At 42.9% G+C, this 23024-nt stretch overlaps 1 protein-coding gene across 8 annotated transcripts in view; it reads left to right on the plus strand.

Annotated features, from left to right (window-relative positions):
• Positions 1-11041: 11041 nt before the first annotated feature.
• Positions 11042-23024, plus strand: part of KATNAL1 (katanin catalytic subunit A1 like 1) — a 79213-nt gene continuing 67230 nt past the window's right edge. For 3 of the 8 annotated variants that reach the window (XM_057707466.1, XM_057707473.1, XM_057707472.1), the window contains exon 1: positions 15995-16390. The gene's annotated coding sequence lies outside the window, so the exon portion shown is untranslated. The other 5 variants (XM_057707470.1, XM_057707469.1, XM_057707468.1 and 2 more) reach the window with 5 other exon arrangements.

The following is a 23024-nucleotide window of genomic DNA, read 5'->3' on the forward strand; positions in this document are numbered from 1 at the left end:
TTGCATGTAACTGTGTTTATGCCACTTCCCAACTAACACAATTTCAGGAACTCTCAGGGTGACATCACGTTCTTTAGTCTGGCATTTGAAGCCCTCATCCATGCAGCCTGTACCTGGAGTGGCTTTGTCAACCCATCTCACCTAATTCCAAACACAGGTCACCTGTTCCAGGTGGGTGGTTCCATTCACTTGCCCTCACCTTCATGGTGCCCCCCTGCTGGAACATCCTTCATCTTCCTTACCTGTGTTTCCTGCTCCACGTGCTGTTCTTGGCCGACTTTATGTACACAGTGAAGGCTTTGTACCCTCTGAATTCTTTCTCTTCCGTATTTTTGTAGGTGTTGTGGTCCACACTACTTACTTTATACACAATCATGAGCTGCTTTTGATTTTTAATGAGTGTTTCATGAGCCTATATTCTGTTTCTTAAATAACCAGTATAAACAGGTTAAGATCAGGGACCATGTTATAGAATACTTCCTGGGCCTTAGGATTATATGTAAAAAAAAAAAAAAATGCTGTAAACGTTCAATTCAATGGTACATTGAGACTTTCAACACAAGCAAATCCAAGAATCTGAAAACAATCCTTTGTTAGACCATGCATCTTTAATATATATATATGTTAAATATTTTTTGTAGGCACTTAGGAAATGCAAAGTATGGTGATGACCATAGCAAATATTTATTCATATTTTCCAAGTGCTTTCCATGGCATAACTGCTTTAATTCTCCTGAGAACACACTGAAGCTGTTATCCCCATTTTACAGCAAAGGAGACCAAGGCACAGAGTGGGGAAATCATTGCCAGGGTCAAAGAGTTTGGGCCAAGCAGCTGGGCCTGGTGCCCGAAAGTTTAACCACAGCACACACGGCACCTCATTCATACAAGGAGCCTATGAAATGTAGATGATGTTGAGGAATAAGAAGCAGAATTGTAATTGGAGGCCAGAGGAAAAGATCTTGGAGACCATGTCAAGATTCATGCCTGAGAAATGGTGAGATGGAATGTACCTCCTGTATAATGAAGGTGTTGGAGTCTAACAAACTCTGGAGAAAGAACAGCTCATTATCTGTAGGGTCTATTTTAAGATCATTCTTTTTAGGCCATTATAGAGAAAATATAAGGTCTCTGATTACTCTGTAGATGATAGGTATGATTAATTATTATTGTTTTTTAAAGATGTCCTACTAAAGTCTTCACTTTGCTGAGTTTTTCATTAAAAATCCCCTTTTCGGACTTAGCAAATGCTTAATCTTTTCCACTTCAATAGTTGGACATTCTTCCTTGGGCATCCTAGCTCTTTAAATATTTTTAGGTTGCCGGATTTCTTCTGTTGACTCTCCAGGAAGCCAGTTTCATTCCTAAGCCCCAGAGAGTAGCCCTGCTCCATCTTTTGCACCCTCAAGGCATCACAACAAAATGCTGCCTAATTACTGCCTTTGTGGGGTCCCAGAGGCTGAGTATTTGTCTCCAGGCCATCGCTCTGGACCATAAACTCTTCTCAGATGAGAGCTAGGCCTCTTCAGTATTCAAATCTCCAGGTCTTGTAACAGGAGTTTCCTTCAACCAAATTGTTTCCAGTCTTGTAAGAGAAGTGATCAAATGAGACAATGTAACTCAGCTCGAGATAATTTCTAATGGGATCAGTTTAAGGGGAGGGATGTCCCTTTCTAAAAATCTGGTGCCCACATCTAAAGGGGGGATCCTGAAAAATCAAGTCCTTTTGTTTATTTTGTTTCTCCATTTCTGGTATGAGAAGGGGATTCAGAAGTGAATAGCTGAGGAAGTGTTTCTTCATCTCCTATGAAGACACAAAGGCAAAGGTCTAATTATGGTCATACTCTGGCTTTTTGCTGGATATTTTCTTCCAATAATGGAAATTTCTGTCAGAAATTTAAGCCCAACAGCTAAACCTGTGTTTTTAATAGAAACTAAATACTTTTTTAATAGATATGAAATATACGACACTTGTAAAGTAATTTTACACTTATTTGGTTAACTCTAAAATGAAACATACAGAACATGTTAATTTGCAGGTGCATTGGGATTGAGTGGAAGAAGTTAACGTTAAATAACGCACGATTATTTCCTCATTATCTGTGGGGAAAATTATAGGATTGGCCACTCATAGAATATTTGCTCATCTTCTGAGATTTCTTTTTTTAAATAAACGTATAATTCAATTTTCCAATCCCTATGACGTAGGGAAGTTACCGTGGAAGCAGCACGTTACTGAGAAGCAGATCCTAATAGAAGGACAGTGATGGGGAAGGCGACTCTGCCCTGCTCAGACTTCTCCCACGCATGCAGCATGCCTCCCCCCACACTCAGTGCCCACACTCTCCTCCGACGGTGCCGGTCCAGGAATGGGGTCGGCTGCATAAGTGATGGCGGGACTTTAAGATCTTTGTGGTCCAAGGTCGAACTCCTGGATCGCTTTGCCGAGTGACCTCAGACATCCTCAGCTTATGTGCTTCCATCTCTGGAATACGTGGACAGACGTAGTCTCTACAGCAGTGGGTCCCCACCTCAGCTGCAAATTAGAATCTCTTGGGGAACTTCACTTTTTAAATTTTTATTTTATTTTGGAGTTTAGTTGATTAACAATGTTGTGATAGTTTCAGGTGTGCAGCAAAGTGATTCAGTTATACATATACATGTGTCCATTCTTTTTCCAATTCTTTTCCCGTTCAGGTTATTACAGAGTATTAAGCAGAGTTCCCTGTGCTATACAGTAGGTCCTTGTTGGTTATCCATTTTAAATATACCAGTGTGTACCTGTCAATCCTCTTGAGGAACTTTATTTTTATTTTAAAAAATTTATTTATTTATTTTTTAATTTATTGTCTGCATTGGGTCTTCGTTGCTGTGTGCAGGCTTTCTGTAGCTGAGGAGAGCTGGGGCCACTCTTCATTGCAGTGCTCGGACTTCTCACTGCAATGGCTTCTCTTGTTGCAGAACACGGGTTCTAGGTGGGCGGGCTTCAGTAGTTGTGGTGCGTGGGCTCAATAGTTGTGGCTCTCAGGCTCTAGAGTGCAGCGTCAGCAGTTGTGGCGCACGGGCTTACTCTGCAGCATGTGGATCTTCCCGGACCAGGGCTTGAACCCGTGTCCCCTGCATTAGCAGGTGGATTCTTAACCACTGTGCCACCAGGGAAGCCCTTGAGGAACTTTAAAAACTACTGATGCCCAGTTCCTCCCCACCCCCAGATTAAAATTTTAATTGGCCACAGTGTGTGGTCTAGATGCCTGTATTTAAAGTTCTCCAGGTGATGCTAATCACTGCTCTAATCAAATTCTCTGTAGAAGAAAGACGCTTCCTCCTCCCTCACTGGCCGGCTGCTTGTATACCTGTAGAGACGGTAGCAACAGGGGTGTTATATAGGCAACAATACACTGCAAAATTATCACAAGGCTGCAATGAAAGGCCCTGTCAAAGTAAAAAAGATGGTGACAACTATTAGCCTCATTATTTTGTTAGAAAAGATTGCTAAGACCCAACATCTGTGTAACACCCTCCCAGTTATAAAGCACGTTCAACATGCCATCAGCTTTGTCCTCATGAGGACCCCGTGAGGCAGACGGGGAAGGTATTATCATGCACACGGTTTACCGGTGAGGAACTGAAGCTCAGAAAGGCTGAATGACACGTCCGGGATCACACAGCTATGCGGCTAGCAGCGCTGGGGTTGGAATCCAGGTTTCTGACTGCTATTCCCTCATAACAAGTGTTTCTGTTATGAAGCAGAATCCCACATCGTTCAGCTATTCACTCACTGTGTGACATGTGTGAAGTCGTGTGACCTCTCTGTTTTCTCATCTATAAAATGGCAATACTACGTGGACCTACCTCACAGGGCCACTCCGGGATCGAATGGGATAAAGCTTCTTGCAGACTATAAACCTCACTACGAATATAAACTGCTGCTATTATTATCACCTACAGGGAAAAAGTAGTGGTTTGAGAAAGGTCAGGTTATTTATAATACTGTTCTCCTGCCCTTGGGACTTAAAATTAACTAGCAAAATACAAGCTGTTACCTGACAATATTTCATTCTTTCCAATATAGTCTGAGTATGTTTTTGGTCTGGTTTGCTCATGGATTTACCAGCCAGGATTGCAGAACTGACCGGAGCAGACTGGGCCTCCCAGGGTCAAAGGAGCGTCTGAGTGAGACCCTGAATCCATCTTGGATTCACACTTCCCTTCCTGCTGAGCTTCCAAATTTTCTGGCTCATAATGGCATCGGAAGCAGCTGCTGTATTTTAACCAACTTAAAATCTGTAACATGCCATATTACCTCATTTGGGCTCCCTCGACCTATTTTGTTTTGTTCTGTTTATTTTTTTTTAGATTCCACATATGAGTGAAATCACATGGTAGATGAATTTCTCTGACTTATCTCACTTGGCACGGTATCCTCGAGGTTCATCCATGTTGTCACGAATGCAAGATTTCATTCCTGTTTATGGCTGAGTAATATTCCATTGCATGTATACACATACCACATCTTCTTCATCCATTCATCCACTGACGGATTCATCCAGTGATGAATGGTTGTTTCAGGGTCCTGGCTATTGTGAATAATGCTGCAATGAACATGGGGGTGCAGATGTCTTTTCTAATTAGTGTTCTCATATTCTTTGGATAAATACCCAGAAGTGGAATAGCTGGATCATATGATGTTCTGTTCTTAATTTTTTGAGGAACGTCCATGCTGTTCTCCACAGTGGCTGCACCAATTTACATCCCCACCAGCAATGCATGAGGGCTCCCTTTTCTCAGCATCCTCACCAACATGTTTTGATAATAGCCATTCTGACAGGTGTGTGGTGATATTTCATTGTGGTTCCTGGGCCTATATGGAGGGCCCAGTTTTAGTCATGTGGGTACTTGATCAATATCACTTGAACAGCTCTGTTCTTTGCTCAACATGGGCCTTGCTGTTGGAGAGTAGACCTGGGTTAGGAGAGAGATGTCTAAGGAATGTCTGAGCTTTCTCTTGTAAGAGATAAAAATAGGGAATCAGTTAAGAGAAGGGATGAAAGAAATGTGCTCCTTCAATCTCACTTTCATCATTCAATGCACTGTCAATGAGACATCTGGTAGCACTTAGTCGTATATAAAGACACTTCTTATTTATAAATACAGATCATTCTATACCTATTTTAAAAAATTTATCACTGTCAACTTCCACTATTTTTTTCATAACTCTCTCCAGCACAATACTCTACATTCTATAGATTTTCAATAAATGTTGGCAGGAACCTTCTTTTCTCTATGACATTCATTCATTTGTTTATTTATATAAGAAATATTTATTAGCTTTTGACTTGTTGTCAGGCACTATGCAGTAGCTAGGGTAAACAGCTGTAAAGACATAGTTCCCACGTTTAAGGAATTGATTGTTTAGTGGGGAGTCAGGATATGAACAGATGAATAGAATCAGCATAAGTGCTTGATGGTGGGGGGCACACGGAAGGGGACTGGGGGCCAGGAAACGGGTTCCAGAGGGAATGCCTAAGCTGATTCTGGAAGAGCAAGACGGGCTGGGAGGTGAGATGGACAGTGGCGTGGGGGTTGAGGTGTGATTATAGGCAGAAGGAGGAGGTATGTAGGCAGGAGGTCAGGGAGCATGCAAGCACAGCCAGGTCACCATATAACCATATACCCTGGACTGTATCCCGTAGGCCAGTGTTTCCCCAAATTCCTTAGTAGTTTGTGAATTAAATGCAAATGAAATAGAATAGGGAATATCAGAGCATGATATGTAGCAAGGGCGAGTTTTGTTCCATGAAACTTATGTTTCAGTTATAGGGGTGTGTGTGTGTGTGTGTGTGTGTGTGTGTACATGCAAATATATATCTGTACTGAGTACAGGTAAAAAAATGTTTGAGATTCTCTGCTGTAGGCTGAAAGTGCCACTGAAGGGTTTTTACCCAGAGGAGTGACATGACTAGATTTGCATTTTAGCAGTTATTCTGGCTGCAGTATGTAGAATGGATTTGAGTGGTTGGAATGCAGCACGGTGGCAAGTTTTGGAGCAGCTGTTTTGTACCATGAGGTAGGAGCCACATGTTGTGAATGGCAGATCAATGAGACAGAAGGGGCAAGGTTCCCTGATGGTTATGGAGCTGCCATACTGGCCCTATACTGCCTATCCAGACTTCCAGATGAAAGAGAAATAAATCTCTAGTCTTGTTTAGCTCACTGTTATTTGGGTCTGTAATGACAGGCTAACAAATACCCTTAACCATTATACCTGCCTGTGGCAGATGGAGCCTAAGATGACCTGTAATAAGCCCCACCTCTTAGCATTCACGTTTCTGGGTAATCCCCTCCCCCAGAGTATGGGTGGGATCTGTGACTTGCCTTTAACTAATAGAAAATGCCAAGAATGACATTTCCATGAATAGATCATTTACGATCCTGACTTCCATTTTGTTAGTAAGTCTTACCTTTGCTGGCTTTGATGAAGCAGGTTGGCATATTATGAGCTTCCCTATGAAGAGGCTAGGATGGCAGAGAACTGAAGGCAGCTTCTGGCAGACAGCTAGCAAGGATCAAAGGCCCTCTGTCCTACTGCCTGCAAATTGCTGAATCCTGCCAACAACCAGGTGAACTTGGAAGTGGGTCCTTCCCCAGTTAAGCTTTCAGGTGAGGCCTGAGCTCTGGCCAACACCTTGATTACAGCCTTGGGAGACACCCTGAAGGTGAGAACCCAGCTACATACTTCTGACCCACAGAAACTGTGAAAATAAATGCGTGCTGTCCTGAGCCCATGAGTGTGGTAATTCGTTATGCAACAATAGATAATACACTGTCTATTTGTATTTGGCTTTCTCTGCTTCCTTGGTTTCAGCCTCATATTCCTGACTGACAACACTCACACAGAGACATCCATTTCAAACCCAATTACACCTTCATATTTTCACGCTCATCAGACCAGCAAAATTAAAATGCTGGATAACTCCAAGATATGGTGAAGCAGGCATGCTCTTGCACTTGTGAGCGTAAATGGATATAACCACTTTAGGAAATAATGGGTAAAATCTCAGAAAATTGAAGAGGAACATGCTTTGCTATCCATTATTCTACTTCTTGACACAAACCCTAAAAAAACTTTCACACGTATGCACAAAGTAAGATCCAAGAATATTCATTGTGCAGTTTTTAATATTAGTGAAGTCCCAGGAGTGGGGTCCTGCAGTAGTAAATACTCAAAAAATGTGGAAGTGGCTTTGGAACTGGGTGATGGGTAGAGACTGGACGAGTTTTGAGGTGCCTGCTAGAAAAAGCCGACATTGCCATGAACAGACGATTAGGGGCGATTCTGATGAGAGCCATAGATCCTCTAAAGTAATCCTGAACAGAATGTTGGCAGAAACAGGGATGGAAAAAGCCATTCTGATGAAGTCTTAGCTGGAAATGAGAAACATTTTATTGGACAATGGAGGAATGGCCCTACTTTTTATAAAGTGGCAAAGAACTGAATTGTGTTCATGTTCTAGTGTTTTGTAGAAGTTAGAACTTGCAAGCAATGAAATTAGATACTTAGCTGAAGCAGTTTCTAAGCAAAGAGTTGCTGGAGTAGCCTGGCTCTTCCTGACTCTTTAGGGTAAAATGTGAAAGGAGAGAAATGACTTAAAGATGAAACTGTTGATCGAAAAGGAAGCAGAACTTAAAGATTTGGAAAATTCTGAGGGTCCATATTGAAAGAACGAGAAGGGCTGTTTGGGAGAGAACACTAAGGATGTGGCCAGGCGAGCATTCAATAAGGAGATGAGCACAGATCCTCCATCTCCACAGAAGCCGGGAGCACTTCTCTAAGACGGAGGAATGCTAACTCTCCTTTCCTGCCAAGGTGACTCAGAGATCCTCAGGGCTGCCACTTCCATCACAGGCCTGTGTTCAGGGCAGGGGAGAGCAGGAGGGGCCCTGGCACTCTCAGGAGCTCAGGGAGAGCAGCCAGCACCGCCTCACATCATGTCTGCCACCTGCACTGGGGCAGAGCGCTCCTCGGCTGCCCCCGGTGTGGCTGGGGCCGCAAGCTTTGGCAGCATCCATGCTGCGCACAGAGCGCACGAGCCCGGGGGCATGGCTGCCTCCGGGTAGGTTTCCACGGACAGGGCCAACAACCGTGGAGCCACAAGGATGGGACCTGTCTCTCCTTTCTTTCCCATTTCTCCTCTTTGAACTGGGAGTGTCTGTCCTGTGCCCATCCTACCACTTTATATTTTGGAAACACAGGGCAGGTTTGGTTTTACAGGCTCACAGCTGGGGAATTTGCCCCAGGATGAGTCTTACCTTGAGTCTCACTCATATCTGATTTACATGGTATTTGGGGGAGATTTTGGACTTTAGACTTTTGAGTTGACATGTGAGTAGAACATGCATTTTGGAGGGCTAAGGGTGGACCACTGAATGTTCCTGTTCCACCTCCCCAGTTCATATGTTGAAATTCTAACCTCCAATGTAATGGGAGGTGTGTAGAGGTGGGGCCTTTGGGAGGTGATTAGGTCATGAGGGTGGAGCCCTCGTGAATGGGATTATTGCCCTTTTAAAAGAGACCACAGAGAGCTCCCTCTCTCTTTCTGCCATGTGAGGACACAGCAAGAAGACAGCTGTCCATGACTAGAAATCTCACACCGAGTCTGCTGGTTCTTAGCTTCCTGAACTGTGAGAAATACATCTCTGTTGTTTATAAGCCATCCAGTCTGTGGTTTTTTGTTACGGTAGCCTGAAGGCACTAAGACATCAAGGTTGAAAATGACCTAAATATCTATCAACGGAAAATGAATGAACTGTATTATACTGTTACAGCAATTAAAAAGAATGAACTAACTTTATGTTTATAAACATGGATAAACCTCAGAAATACAACGCTGAACAGAAAAAGACAATCTCAAGAAAGCATAGTATATAATGTTTACATAAAGCTTGAAAACTTGTAAAACAATATTATAGAATGCTTATAATATAGAGATATATAATAATAGTAAAAAAACATGCATCTGAAAAATAATTAAAATCAAAATCAGGATGTGGTGGGTGCCAGTGGTTTTGGCATGCAACTCTGTAATTTTCAAATGTGTTTTACGCGTTACAAAACAAAACAAAACAAAACAAACTGAAATGCTTATCAGCCATGAGGGTGTACAACAGCACAGATCAAGAAGGAAGACACTTTACAGAACTTATGTAATTGCTGTCCTACTTCATGTCATTGTTTAACTTCACCTTCCGAGAGTGAGAACAGGTAAGCAGTGAGCTGGGCGGAAAAGGGACAGAGATGAGGTTGAATAAGGGCTATTAGAATTCTTTATTACAGCTGTCAGTGAGGGTTTCCTGGAAATGTGAAATTTGAGGTGAGATCTGAGAAAGGAAGCAAGCAGCCTGGTGAATACAAGCAGAGAATACCAAGGAGAGATGGGATGATGGGATGATGAACAGCTTGAATAGTTAACCATTTAGGAGTGATTCCTGCAGCCAATATTTATGACGTATCATTTATGCACATAAATCACAAAGATGACCTAAAACGTAGCAGAAAAACAAGAGCCAAAAAAGGAAATGGAATTTGCTTCCCCCTCCTGCAACCCCATCACTCTCCATTCTATAGTCAAAGTAGAACAGGACACAGGAAAATAGGGTGAATAAAAAAAGGATTCAGGAATGGGAGGGTCCCTCTAGAGTGGCTTGTATCTTCTTACAATGGGAAGGGGAAATGGGATCCCAGCTGTACTGCTCTTTCATTCAGACTTGAAATGTTTCATGGTTGGGGTTGCTTGGCACAACACTGCCTTCTAAGAATAGAAAACCTGATCACAAGCTGCTTTTCCTCTGTGACACGCCACCTACATTGTAACATGCTTCAGTGGCTGAATCAGAAGGTGACGTGCTTTTCAATTCACTAGAAGATATTCTGCTTGTCACAAACAAAGGAACTCTTGCCAACATTTTCGAGTAAAGCACATTTGGTCATGTATCCTTCTATTAAATGTACGGTCCTACAGCAGTCAGGGGAAAGAAGCGTTGCTAACGTATTAGCATCTTGCAGAGTACTCACAACTTACTGCGGTGCTCAGTGAAATACCATGACGCCGCCTATCACAGGGGACTGTGTGTTCGTTCATTGAGTTACATACCCACCACACTCCAGGGTGCTACAAATCCGCTTAACAACCTCGAATCCTGGGTTTTCTGTTCATATTTCTGAATTAGCATAAAGAAATACAGAATCACAAACAAGGAGAATCCCTGCAGGCTTCTGTCAAGAGGTTTTGTGTTTATTTTGGCACACATATGAAATATTATGAATCCCTAAAATGGGGAGCAGTTCTTTTCATTAGGAATATGTGATTATGTGAGGTTGGCCTAACATAGTTCTGGTCTTTAAAGAAAGTCTCATTTCTAATGGGAGCACTGAAGCAGATGTATAGTTCATGAACAAAACAGAGCAAAGCCTCATTTTGGCGGATAAGACAGAAACACAGGTACGGAGTTCTTCATTTCCTTCTCTTGGTTACCATCTCCTCCATTACCTTTAAGAAAAGGCAGCATCAGAGAGACGATATTGCCACCCTGAAAATCTTTTTAATCCTTCACTTCCACTCACCAAATTCCAGTTCACTTTATGAGGCCTTTGGTACCACTTCCTGGTACCAAAGACCTTTCTCATCATTAGCTTTTTGCCTCCTCACACTTGCCAATGAGGAATACAAGGGTAGTGAGTGAAAAAGCTGAGTTTCCACATTCTGAGAGAGGTCGGATTCCAGACGAAGATTGGGGTTTGGGTCAAGCTCTGGGAGAACACGGCAGACTCATCAGCAGTGAGGCTCAGGGGCCGGGCTAGGCCTGGGGTCCAACAGACACAGCTGGTGTGGCAGAGCTGGGTCTTTGCTCTTTGCAGACCTGAAACGCAAAGCACCTCTACCTGTCAGGACTGGCCTCTGGGCACGCAGGGCGTCTGCCTGTTTAAGAACTGCCACTCCTCTAAGGTTGTGTCTCTAGAATCTTTTCCAGTGACACTCACAGTAGGAAATATCTTTTACTTCATGAACCATATTGGTCACAGTCCACTAGTCAGGAAAAAGAAACCAGAGTAAGTGTTTCAACAGAGAGAATTTAACATAGGGAATTGCTTAAACAGATGTTGGAGGACTGAAAAAATTTAAAAGGAACACTGGAGTAACACATATGTAATAACCACAAGAAGCAGCTGCTGCCTTGAGCACTGGAGATCAGAGCAGAGAGGAGGCTGTGGTTATCAGAATCCAGCAGCTCATGTTTCTTTTTGGCTGCGCTTGCAGCTTATGTGATTTTAGTTCCCCAACCAGAGATCAAAACCAGGCCTTTGGCAGTGAGAGTGTGGAGTCCTAACCACTGGACCACCAGGATATTCCCCAGAACCCAGCAGCTTCGAGAAGAGGCGCCATGGAGCTGGGGCCCACACTTCTGATGGGGACACTGCCTGGCTGATGCTGGTAAGTTGGGGGTAAAGGGAAGAGGCTGGGTGAGGCTGGTTCTGGAAGAGCAGTAAGAAGCTGGAGACAGGAAATACTGCTACGAGGCTAGAGGGCTGTCGCTGGGGTGATGCTGGCAGGGACAGTGAGCCAATGGGAAGGAGCAAGTCCCTTCCCTCTACTCCAGCATGTGCTCTTCCTGCAGGGCTGCCAGTAGCCAGATGACGAGAAATGTAGTTTGTGCAGTTCCTGCACCAGTAACACAAAGCAGTAGAGTAGATTTGAAGCTGAAAGCTTCAGTAACTGCCTCACAACCCTTTACTAGAATATGAGATACACTCTGCATTTAATTTTCTATTTCTTTCTGCTCTATTTCATCTTACCTGACTCCACCTTACTCTAGCACATTTAAAATATTAAACAGCTGATGGAACCCACTAAATTCTGCTCTAGGACATCTTCAAGGGTAATGGTGACTTTGAGCAGTGGAACTCAGTGCCACTTCTCTCCTGAACTCCTTCCACACCACAAGTCTTAAAGGAACTGCCTCCCAAGGTACGTCTCCAGTGGACACATATGGGTGGCCCCACCTTTCCACAGGATTCAGGGAAGTATTAAGAGGCTGCAAGTGTCTTGTACAGTACTAGAAGGGGGAGGGCTCCAGAGAGGTTTCACTAAGGAGAAAAGCTAAGGAACCACTAATCAAAAATATTTATTGTGTCCTTTTTACACAAAAGGTATTATAAAGAAATTTTGGGGAGTACCTGGAGATGCACATCAGAGGAGCCTGACATCTAGTGAGGAGAAAAGACAAAAGCCAATGAATAATCAATATGTGATCTCTGCCGCTAGGCAGTATGGGTAGTCATCAGGTGGGTGACACAGGCAGGACACGCTGTGAGTACAGAGCAGGGTAGTAGGATCAGGAGGAGGAATGATCTGGAAAGGTTTCATGTTAAGGCCTGAGTTAGTTTTGATGGAACAGGTGGAATTTAGGGGAAGAGGGGAGCATTCCAGGTGAAGAGAACGTTAGGAGCAATAGAATAAGCCCCTGCGCGCTTGGTGCAGCACTGGAGCCTGGGGGCCACAACCAGCAAGGGAATCTGAGCGATGCTCGGGGCTGAGATGAAGCCTCGCACACAGACGGGGTCTAGGGACCGAACACTGGGAACTATCCTCACGTTTCAGGAGCAGGTACAAGAGCTGGTGAGGAACACAGTGATGATACTTTGAAGAGAACCAAGGTCACAGAGCATGAAGGAGAGAGGTCAGTAAAGTCAAAGGCTACTGAGGCCAAGGGACTGAGGACTGAGGGCAAACTGCTGGCCTTGAACCAGAAGCACGTAGTCTCTCTCTCTCTCTTTTTTTCGGCTACTGCACAGCTTGGGGGATCTTAGTTCCCCGACCAGGGATTGAACCCTGGCCCCATAGTGAAAGTGCTGGGTCATAACCACTGGACTGCCAGGGAATTCCTGTGAAGTCTCTTTAATGAGGGCGGTGGCTCTTGACCATACTGTCTATCTTGGTGGATTAACCTGTTATTACTTTCAGCCCCATCTTTTGAATCTGCGCAGTGTGTCTATCACTTGAACCGGTTGAAAGTATCCACCGAAAACACCCCACTAAAGTTTATGAGCAGTCCCCGTGGTTTCCCAGCCATCCAGAGCCGCGCTAGGTTTTTCAAGGCCGTGCTTCAGTGGCTCGTGGTCTTCCTGTGAGTCCCTGACCTCCTTCAGCTTCCTGCAAAGCAGCTGTTTCCTTTTGCTGCTGTCATCCGCTCTCCTCAAGGGGCTTGTCCTGCTGAGTGGAGGCTCTGGAATCCTGACTTCAGAAAACAAGGAGGGTTATGCGTTGGGACCTTGCGTTTGGAGACCTCTTCATGGTTGTAGGCTGCACTGCAACCCCTACCAGCTGCCTTGCAAATGCAAGTGACTGAGAACAAGGGAAACCAGATGAGGGATCGATGGATCAGGTGAACCTGTCACCCCAACTAAACACGTGTTCAGCTAGGAGCCCACTGGTATCATCTTCCCCGGGAGTAAAGGAGTCTATTTATAGCCTTATTACATATGCACAGTTGTGACCGAATTGCTAGAGGTGACAAGTCTGGGTGTTGCTTCTGTGACTGCTTCATACTCAGGTTTTGTTCTGGATTTTCTCGTTTGAATGCTGTCATTTCTTCTGCACAATATAAGCTATGATCATGTAGACACTGGTTTCTTTTCTTTCTCTTGGACATCAGATTCCAGCTACTACCAACCGCTTCCGCACTTATACTAAATAGTTTTTCATAACTGAACCCACTCTGTAGCTAGCCTGGACACGTCATGTGCAGAAGCTTCTTACTGAGTAAGTATACACCGGGCTGAATCAAACAGAATATACACATATATTCTGGCATTACAGTTTCTGTTGGAAGGCACTTTTTTTGTGTATGAAAATACTTTGATAAACAGTTTAGGAATGGAAGGTAGCCCTAAGTACAGATTCAGAGACAGAGATAAGTAAAAGTACTATATAAGGAGAGAAAAGAGGAGGTGAGAGATGGGACCAGAGAGGTGATGGAGTGAGAGGCTGCAGTTCCTACTAAAAGAGGATGGGGGTCGGTGGATACCAAGGCTACTGGGATACTGAAGCACTTTTAAGAGCAGGGAATTATAATTTTAGGTTATTTGCATCTTTCATTTAAAACCCTTTGGTTGCTCCAAACCTTCAGAAGAGTCTGCTATACGAACAACCAAAGAAAAGAGTCTGCTTTCCACATTGCGTGTCAGCAGGAGAAAAAGGTGTCACAGGAGGTGGGATATGAGGGAGTCTAACTGTTCAGAGAAAACAAGAGCTCAGAGCCAGCAGCAACCCTGAGATTGGAAGTCCCCAGGGAACATGCAGTCTTGGAGAGAACACTGGCCTTCCACAGGAGTTAGAAAAGGGACTTGAGTCAATTTGAACAAAATCTCTGTGGACAAGGTGACCCCAACTGCAAACTAGATGACATGCACAGCAACTTGCTATTTTCAATCATAATTTCTCGAGAGGCTTTTATTACTAGGAAACGACACGGTCAGTAATCCTTCCTTCCTCCTCCATTCACTTACATCTCTAGGCCTCATTTTCCTCACCTGCATATTCTGGAGACTGGACCTAGAATACGTCTCTGGTCTCCATTAGAGTCTACAGCTCTGGTAATAACTGGTAATATCTTAATGTTCTTTTTCGAGGTAAATTTACCTACAGCGAGATGGACACATCTTAAGTGTAGCATTTCACGAGTTTTGACAAATACATATACCGTCGTAACCCAAACCTGAAGCAAGAGAGAGAGCTTTCCCATTACTACAGAAAAACGCCCTCTTGGGTCAAAGCCCACCCTCACCTCCAGGCTCCCACCCTTCTGGCGCTTATCACGAGGGATCAAAGAACTAATATTGAAAAGTTACTGTTAGACGCCAGGCGTTGTTTTAGAATGCTTCCTCGGTATCAACGCTCTTCTCTCTCACAAGCACTGCGAAATGGCTATGATCTCCATTTTGCAGATTAAAACGTTGAGCATCAGAGCGGTTAAGGTGCCCCTGGTCATCAGCTCCCGAGCGTCGCGGCGGGGCGTGAAGGAAGAAGTGGGTGTTGGAAGCCGGTGCTCGCAGCCTCACTGCATGTCTCAGGCGGGACACCGCCAGTCCGCAAACGATTAAGGAATATTATACCTCGACAGTCAGCGGACATCAACGTCATTTACAAATTCTCCGAGCTCCTGAAGAATCCTAAAGGCTGTATGCATTACGTTCTACTAAACGATTCGTGTCTCTCCTACACAGAAAATGGCAGAAGGGAGGTGTGAAAGGGTGCAAATTCGGTTTTACTGGTGAAAAAGCCCAACGTGAAGTGGCTTAGGTTCCAAACATGCGCAGCGGCCGGGCCAGCGGGGGATGCTCGGATAGGCGGCGGGGGAAGCGCCGGGGCCGGGGCGCCGCTCCTTCCTCTGACGCCACAGGCATCCTCTCCGAACAGCGCAGGCTCGAAGCGCGACCGCAGCACGGACACGCGTCCCACCGCGGGGATTGGACGCTGCCGCGCAGGCCTCATCGGCAGCACCGGAGCTCCATTCGTCACCCGTCCTCCTCAATGTCACCGTCTCCCTCCGCTCCCAGGCGCACCCTAGCGCCTCCCTGCCCCCCGCGCCCGGGCGGGTTCCCAGGCTCCTCCCCAGAGCGGACTCGGAGCCCGCGTGCTCCCCCCGCCCCGCCGCGAGGCCCACAGCTGCCATGGCAACCGTACGCCGCCGCCGCCGCCGCCTCCGCCTCTTCACGCACGTCGCGAACTAACGGATTCCGCGGCGGCGGCGGCCTATACCCCACCCCCACCCCACCTGGACTGCCGCAAAACGGTCGGCCGACTTGCGGCACCTAGGTAACGAATCCGAGGGAGACGGGCGCCGGCGACGGAGCCGGTGGCGGGGCGTCCGGATTGACAGCCCCACCCCGGCTCCCGCCGCGGGAGACGCCGGGGCCGAGGCAGTGCGTGCCGTGCGGGACGGGGAGAGCGGCGGGGGCGCGGGGCATTATGGGGATTGTAGTTCAGCGGCTCCTCAGGCTCGCGGCCTTGGCGGGTCGGCCTGGACCGGCGAACTACAAAGCCCGGCGGCCCCGACAGCTGGGAAAGACCGATAAACTTTGAGCCGGCTGGGGGAGAGACAGTCTCTCTCTTTGTGGTGAGGGGGTTCTGGGGTGGTCGCGGGATTGGGTTCTGAGCTCTGGGAAGCAGAAGTGGAGGTGAGACTTGGGCTCTCCGCCCCGCCATTTGGCCCGCCCCGGCCCGGCCACCGCCCCGCGTAGTCTCGGGGAGGAGCGGCCGCCCAGGCTGCAGGGCCTCAGGCCTTCGGCGCCTCTCACCCTCCCAGGTTGCTCCCTCTCGGTGCAGAACCGTAGGTATGGCACACGTTTGATGGGAGACCCGAAAAGCTATATTTTAACAGGCGTCTCTCCTTTTCCCTGATTCCCTCCTTTATTTCTAGGTATTTGATCAGATTTATTTTGAAGTAGTTCAGAGGTGTTTGCATTAATTAAACCCATTGATTAATAATTACTAAAAGGGCATTAATGTTTAAAGGCTGTGTAGAAATAGATAAAAGATACTAATGTATTATATATATTAATAGTAGTATCTGACAATTTTACCGTTTTGCATTTTATTTATTGAGGCTCAAGGTTACAAAATGAGGACCCCTTCCACCCACACCTACTAGCCTGAACACTGCCTACACATTTTTTATTCTGTTTTAAACATTAGTTCAACTTTAAATCACTAATGTTATTAAAATGAAGACTTGTCCTTTTTTTTTTTTTTTTTTTTGTTGCAGTGGGTAATAATAATTATTTTCTTTGGTTATTAACAATGTTTTTCAGAATTTCGCGGGACCGTTTTTCAGAATGAAAAGCGCCGTGGTCTGTCTGTCTGTCTGTCTGTTTCTTTTCCTTTAATGCCCTGGAATACCCCTCAGCACCTAAAGTTTGCTCAGGCCCTGGCTGTGAGGAAGCTGACACAGATTTAGAAAATGTGCCTTGTCTACCCTTTAAATTTTTCATTAGGTAGATAACCATCCTAGAAGTTTGGTATTTTACAATGGTATGTTGTAAAATTGTTGATACATTGTGGTCTTGTTTTGTGTGTGTATGTTTTTAAACAGGGAAACAACTGTAAGGCCACTATAAAATTCCTTTTCTCTCTATTAAATGAAGCTGGCTCTGTAAACTTTATTTAAAGTAGCAGTTTTGTAGGAGGAGATAAAAAGTAGGTTTAGTAAGACCACTAGAAAAGAAATCAAGGCCTTCTGTTATACAGTATAGGGATTTGAAATATCTTATTCATTCAAGATTTGTTTATTTTATTTATTCACTCATTCAGGATTTGTTAAGGACCTGTTATGTGCTGGGCAGTATGCCTGGTGGTGGGAATTAAGAGTTAATAGAATATAGTCTGCAAGTTGCTAGGAGCCCAGAGTAGGAATACATAGTAATATCACAGTAATGTGTATTGAGTACTTACTCTATGGGAGGCACTCTTTGGGGTATTTTGCATGCAGCCCCTTATTTAATCCTCACAACAATCCTGTGAAGTAGCTACTGTTTTTTAGAGATGAGGAAACAGCCTTAGAGACCTTGCCCAAAGTCGTAGATGATGAGGTGTGAACCTGGAATTTCAACCGAAGTGGGTCAAACTCATTTCAATCATGATCTCAGTCTCTGACGCCATACCCTTTGGAAGAAAGATCCTGACTCTAAGGAGGTTAGAAGTTTCCAGAATGATGGGACATTTGACAGGTGCTAGGAAAGTTGGTTAAACTTTTACTGGAGAGAGGCTGAGGAAGGTCATTCTAAGCAAATGGCAATAACAAAAGCAAAGGAGAAATTTGAGTGCTTTGTATTTGGGGAACCCTAGGTCATTCTGATGACTGAATCCCAGAATACTTGCAGTGTAGTGGGAGAGACCAGATCTCAAAGTACTTGATACCATGATAAAGAGTTTACAGTTTTTCTTCAACATGGAGTGGCCATTGAAGAATTTCCGATGGAGTAGTGGCATTTATCGGGTTTGTATTTTAGGAGAGGCTCTGGCTCCAGTGTGGAGAATGGATCCTGGAGAGGAGAGTTTAGAGTGGTGGTAGGAAAACCAGTTTTAGGGGGAAAAAAAAGTCCAGTAAGGAAATGAAACGAGCCTCAAGTAAGCCGTTGGAGTTATAGAAAGAGATGGGTTATAGGAATATTTAGGAGGTGAAATTGATATGACTTAATAAGAGTTTGGATGTTGGGGGCTAGAAAGATTTGGAATCCTAAGACGAATGATTCCTGGTTTTCTGGCTAGGATGACTAATGAGTAGTGAAACCACTGATCGTGATGAGGAGGAGCAGGTTTTTATTGGGGCAAAAAATAAAGATGTCAGTTTACTTTTGAGTATTTGTTCAAGTTTCCTGTAGGATATTCAGGTAAGGAGGCATTTGTATCCGGAGTTCAGGACAGAGCTCAGGGCTGTAGCGTTTAGGAGGAGGAGGTTTATGTGTAGATAAGTAGTTATAGGAGAGAATGGACCAGCTCACATAGAAGGAATGTGTAGATATGAAAAAAGCAGACGTTTGTTTGAATATGGAACTCTTGGGAAACAGCAGCATTTCTGGGGGGTGGGGGTTGTGTTTCTGGGGAGTGGGAGGTATATTTGAGAGGAAGTGGGAGCCCACAGATGAGGCTGTGAGGTTAGAAGGCAGAGAGGAAGGAGAACCGCAGAGAGCATCATAACAAGGAGAGGAAAGTAGGAAGCAGGGAGAGGGCAAATCAGGCAAAGATTGAAATGTGTCCAGCGGGTTTGGCGACTGCACATCATTTCTGAACTTTGCAAAAATGAAGAAGAGCAATCTGGGTATAGGCTACTTGAAAAAATGTTAAAAATTTTTCTTATCGATACATATACAAAAGAAACAGAAAAATGAGCCCCGTGTAGCCATCACCACCTAGCTTGAAGAATGAACACATGACCAATTTTGTTTCATCTATAATCTCTGCCCCCAGCTGGATTATTTTAAAGATAGACTCAGATATCTGTATGTTACAGATATTTTTTATCTGTAATTATTTCAATATGTATCTTTGAAAGCTAAGGATTCTTTAAAAAAAATAGAATTGTAGTATTACCTACTTAAAAAATTCAGCAGTACTTCTTTAACATAAAATTTCCAGTCACACCTCTTTTAAAAGAAGTTTACTGTGAAGAAAAAGAGTTGAGGCAAACTAAAAAAGGTTTTAGGTTATTTTTGTTTTTAAAGATTGGTAACAAGCTATTAGGGAAAGAGCCAATAAAGAGGAAATGTTTGATGAAGTAGGCGATGAAGAGAGAGGAAAGAGCTGGTAGAAGTCCCTGAGAATGCAGGAAAGGATGGGATGAGCAGGGTGGAAGAATTAGGCTAGAATTAATTTGGGACATTTTATAAGCATCAACCAAGTGCTAGCTGTATTCCCAGGCAGCGTGCTAGTGTTGATAGGAGGGGAAAAGCCCTGAAAAAGGAAGAAAAGAGATGCAAATAGATACGGATATTTATAGGTTGGGTGGTAAAAGGTGAGAGTTCAAAGTTCCCTAAGAGGTGGATAGAAATAAAGGTCAGTTGATGAGAGATGAGATTGGGGTTAGTAAAGGAGAATAGTGGAGATTCGGAATATCCATTGTGGAAAGGGGCCTGAGTTGGGACAAGTAAGAATTGTTTCATTGATTAGATGACAGCAAAACACTAGGTAGTGTATTTTTTTCCCTTAAAATTTGATTGATTTACTAAGGGAAAGCTTAAAATATTGAGGAAACCAATATCCTAATGTGTTCCAGAAGAGAATAGAAATCAGGCTGAGAACTTACGATTGGACCATTCCTCAAAAACTTTATTTGTTCATTTAACTGATAATTTCTATTTGTGTAAATATCACATTAAAACTAGAAAGGCCCTTACAGATCTTTTGGATCAATACTTTATTTCCTCAGCGTGTACAGTGATATTCTTTTATAGAGAACGATTTTCCAGGAATCATTTCCTGAATGTGGTGTAGTGGGAGGGGTCACATAGATCTGTTGTCCACTTCTGGAACTACAACTTATTTTCCAAGTGATTGTGGGCAAGTTTCCAGACTTGTGCCCCACTCAAAAAAGATGTTTATACTGTCTATTTTATAAGATTCTTGGGAAGATTAAACAGTTTAATGGAGGTATGCCTGAAGTGCCTGATAACTAAAGGCCTTTGTCTTCCCCTTCTCCCGCTTCCAAACCAACAACAGGGCAGGATTGTCAGTTCTCTTTGACAAAAGGCCATGTTCTGTAACTTTACTTGGCCATATTAAGCAGGTAGATCAGGTAGTAGTTACATTACAAAATGATGATTTGATCTATAAAATGATTCATCAATTATTCTTTTAAATGAAGCTTCCTTAAATGCTGTAAAATGTTATTTTATAGACCATTAATAGTAACAATATCTTTGCCTTAGTTTCATCTTCAGAGAAACAGGGAGTTCCAATACATGATTTGAGATCCCAGTAGCTCTAAAATTCTTTAATTCTGTGACTGCGTCTCATTTTTGGACTGATCCATATTATAATTTCACTGATATTTGAGCATCTATTTGTAAATGAAAATATGTATCTTTTTAATGTACTCAGCATTATTTTAAGTGTTTTCTCTCAATAACCGTAATACATACAGTAGACCTAGTGAAAGTATGCCTTAGAGTATCTAGTAAAAGTCAGGCATATACAGGCATTTGCTAGATAAATTTAAGGTGTAGATTGAGAGCAGTTAAACAAAATGCAGTAATTTTCCAAGGTGAGTTGTTTAATCTCCACTAAATGTCTAGAAAGCCATTTTTATCACATTGCTTGATGTGGAGTAAGCATTCAGTAAGTGTTCTTACTATTATTTTTATGCTAAAAGGGTATTTATGCACTTAAGATAAAATTGATAATTTGAGCTGCCATTTTGAGACAGTGGCAGATGATAAAACATTAAAAAAGATAGGAAATGTTTAAAAATGCCAGTGGAATTTAGTACATGGGCAGAAATTATTGTGATGTTTACTTCTGAGAAACGTTTAAGCTCTTAGAATTCTCTGTCTAGATTTCTCTCATGTTGCATAGCCAGTTATTTTTCTGTTTCTCAAGTATTTGCAAAGTGAACTCAGGTAAGGAAACAAATGAAAAGGCTTCATTGCTGCAGATATTCTCCTCTTATCTCTGGGTATGTGATTAAGTCATATCTTCCCTTATTCAGGCTACAGTCCTTGAGAATATAACCCCACATAAAGAGATGGGAGGGATCATGACTTTCGCAGTTAACTATTTTGGTGACTAGGATCACATAGTAGGTTAATATATTGCTATTAAAGCACAGTTCAAGATGCAATAATTTGAGAAGTTGTGGTTATATATTTGTTTGATTACTTCTATTTATAGAGGTCATTGCATGAAATAAACTGGAATTTGGTGATTTGGATAAATATTAAAAAACATATGTGGAGTCTGGACATTGGTTGAATATAGTGTGGTCCAAAATGCTGAAAATTAAACTCAATATGTTTTGCTACCACTATTCTAACTAGTGTTATTTTGTTCACACTGTGATAGTTGAGGCTTCTTCAGTGTTTCTAGAATGAATATCTACTTTCAGGAATTTACAACTCATAGAAGGAAAAGGAGCGATATGAGAGAAATACAGAGGTGTAAGAATATAAACATAATTTAAAGCAGATTTTTTTCTTAAGCCTCACATGTATTATAACTGAATTATATAGATTTTGGAAATTTTTTAGCCATTATATTTTGAATATTGGTCTGTCCTTTTTTCCTTCTAGAATACATAATAGACGCATCATGGACTGTATCTTTCTACTTTCTGCATTTCCTATCTTTGCTTATTTATTCCATCTTTTTGTGCTGTATTCTGGGCAGTTTGTATAGCTCTGTGTTCTGGTTTCTTGATTCCCCTTTCATCTGTGCCTAATCAGCTGTTTTCTCAGTCCACTGAGTTTTTCATTTCATTGACTGTATTTTTTAATGGTAGAAGTTCTTTTTGATCCTTTTTCACATCTGCCTATTCATTTTTAAATGGCTTGACCCTGTGTTTTTAGATGTACTTATTTTATAGTAACTATTAGATTATCAAGTGCTCTTGCTAAGAGCACTGATTCAGCTATATGTTGTAGCATTTGACTCACCCTCGTGATGGATTGGATTTTTTGTACCTTGAAATTTTAGATGTAACCTCATTGGAAATGCTGTGAAGCCTTGGTCAAGGATGTGTCCTGTACTTTTGTGTTTGTTTCTGTGAAGTGCCTTCTGGAGAACTGGTGAATGAATAAACAAATTTAATACATCCATATAATGAGATACTACTCCGCAATAAAAGCACTGAAATACTGATATATGCAACTACCTTGCTGAATCTCAGAAGCATTATTCTAAATGAAAGAAGTCAAACTCCAGAATATATACTGTATAATTCTATTTATATCACATTCCAGAAAAGACAAATCTATAGTGATTAGTGAATGGAAGAGTGCATACAGTTGTATACGTTTTTCGAAAGAAATCCAATTGTACTCTTAAAATTAGTGAATTTCATTGTATAAAAATTATACTTCAATAAAGCACATATTAAAAAAAACAGGCAAAACTCAATGGTAACAGAAGGCAGAATAGTAATTGCCCTAGAAGAGAGTACTAACTGTGAGGAGACATGAATCCCAGTGGGGTATGAAAATGTTCCCTATCTTGATGTGGGTGTTACCTGGGTGTAACCAATGTTAAAATTCACTGCAAAAGGAGAAAAGTACTCTACAGAAGGGTTAGAATATAAAGTTGAGAAAATCTCGAAGAAAATAGAGCAAAAGGACAAAGGGATGGAAAATAGGAGAGAAAAGAGAAGAAAATTAGAGGACCAACCTAGAAAGTCCAATAGCTAAATAAAAGGTGTTTCAGAAAGAGAGAAAAAATAGAAATCATCAGTGAACTAATTAAGCACTTTTCTTAAAATTGAAA

The sequence above is a fragment of the Hippopotamus amphibius genome, chromosome 14, assembly GCF_030028045.1.
Source record: "Hippopotamus amphibius kiboko isolate mHipAmp2 chromosome 14, mHipAmp2.hap2, whole genome shotgun sequence".
Classification (NCBI taxonomy): Eukaryota; Metazoa; Chordata; class Mammalia; order Artiodactyla; family Hippopotamidae; genus Hippopotamus; species Hippopotamus amphibius.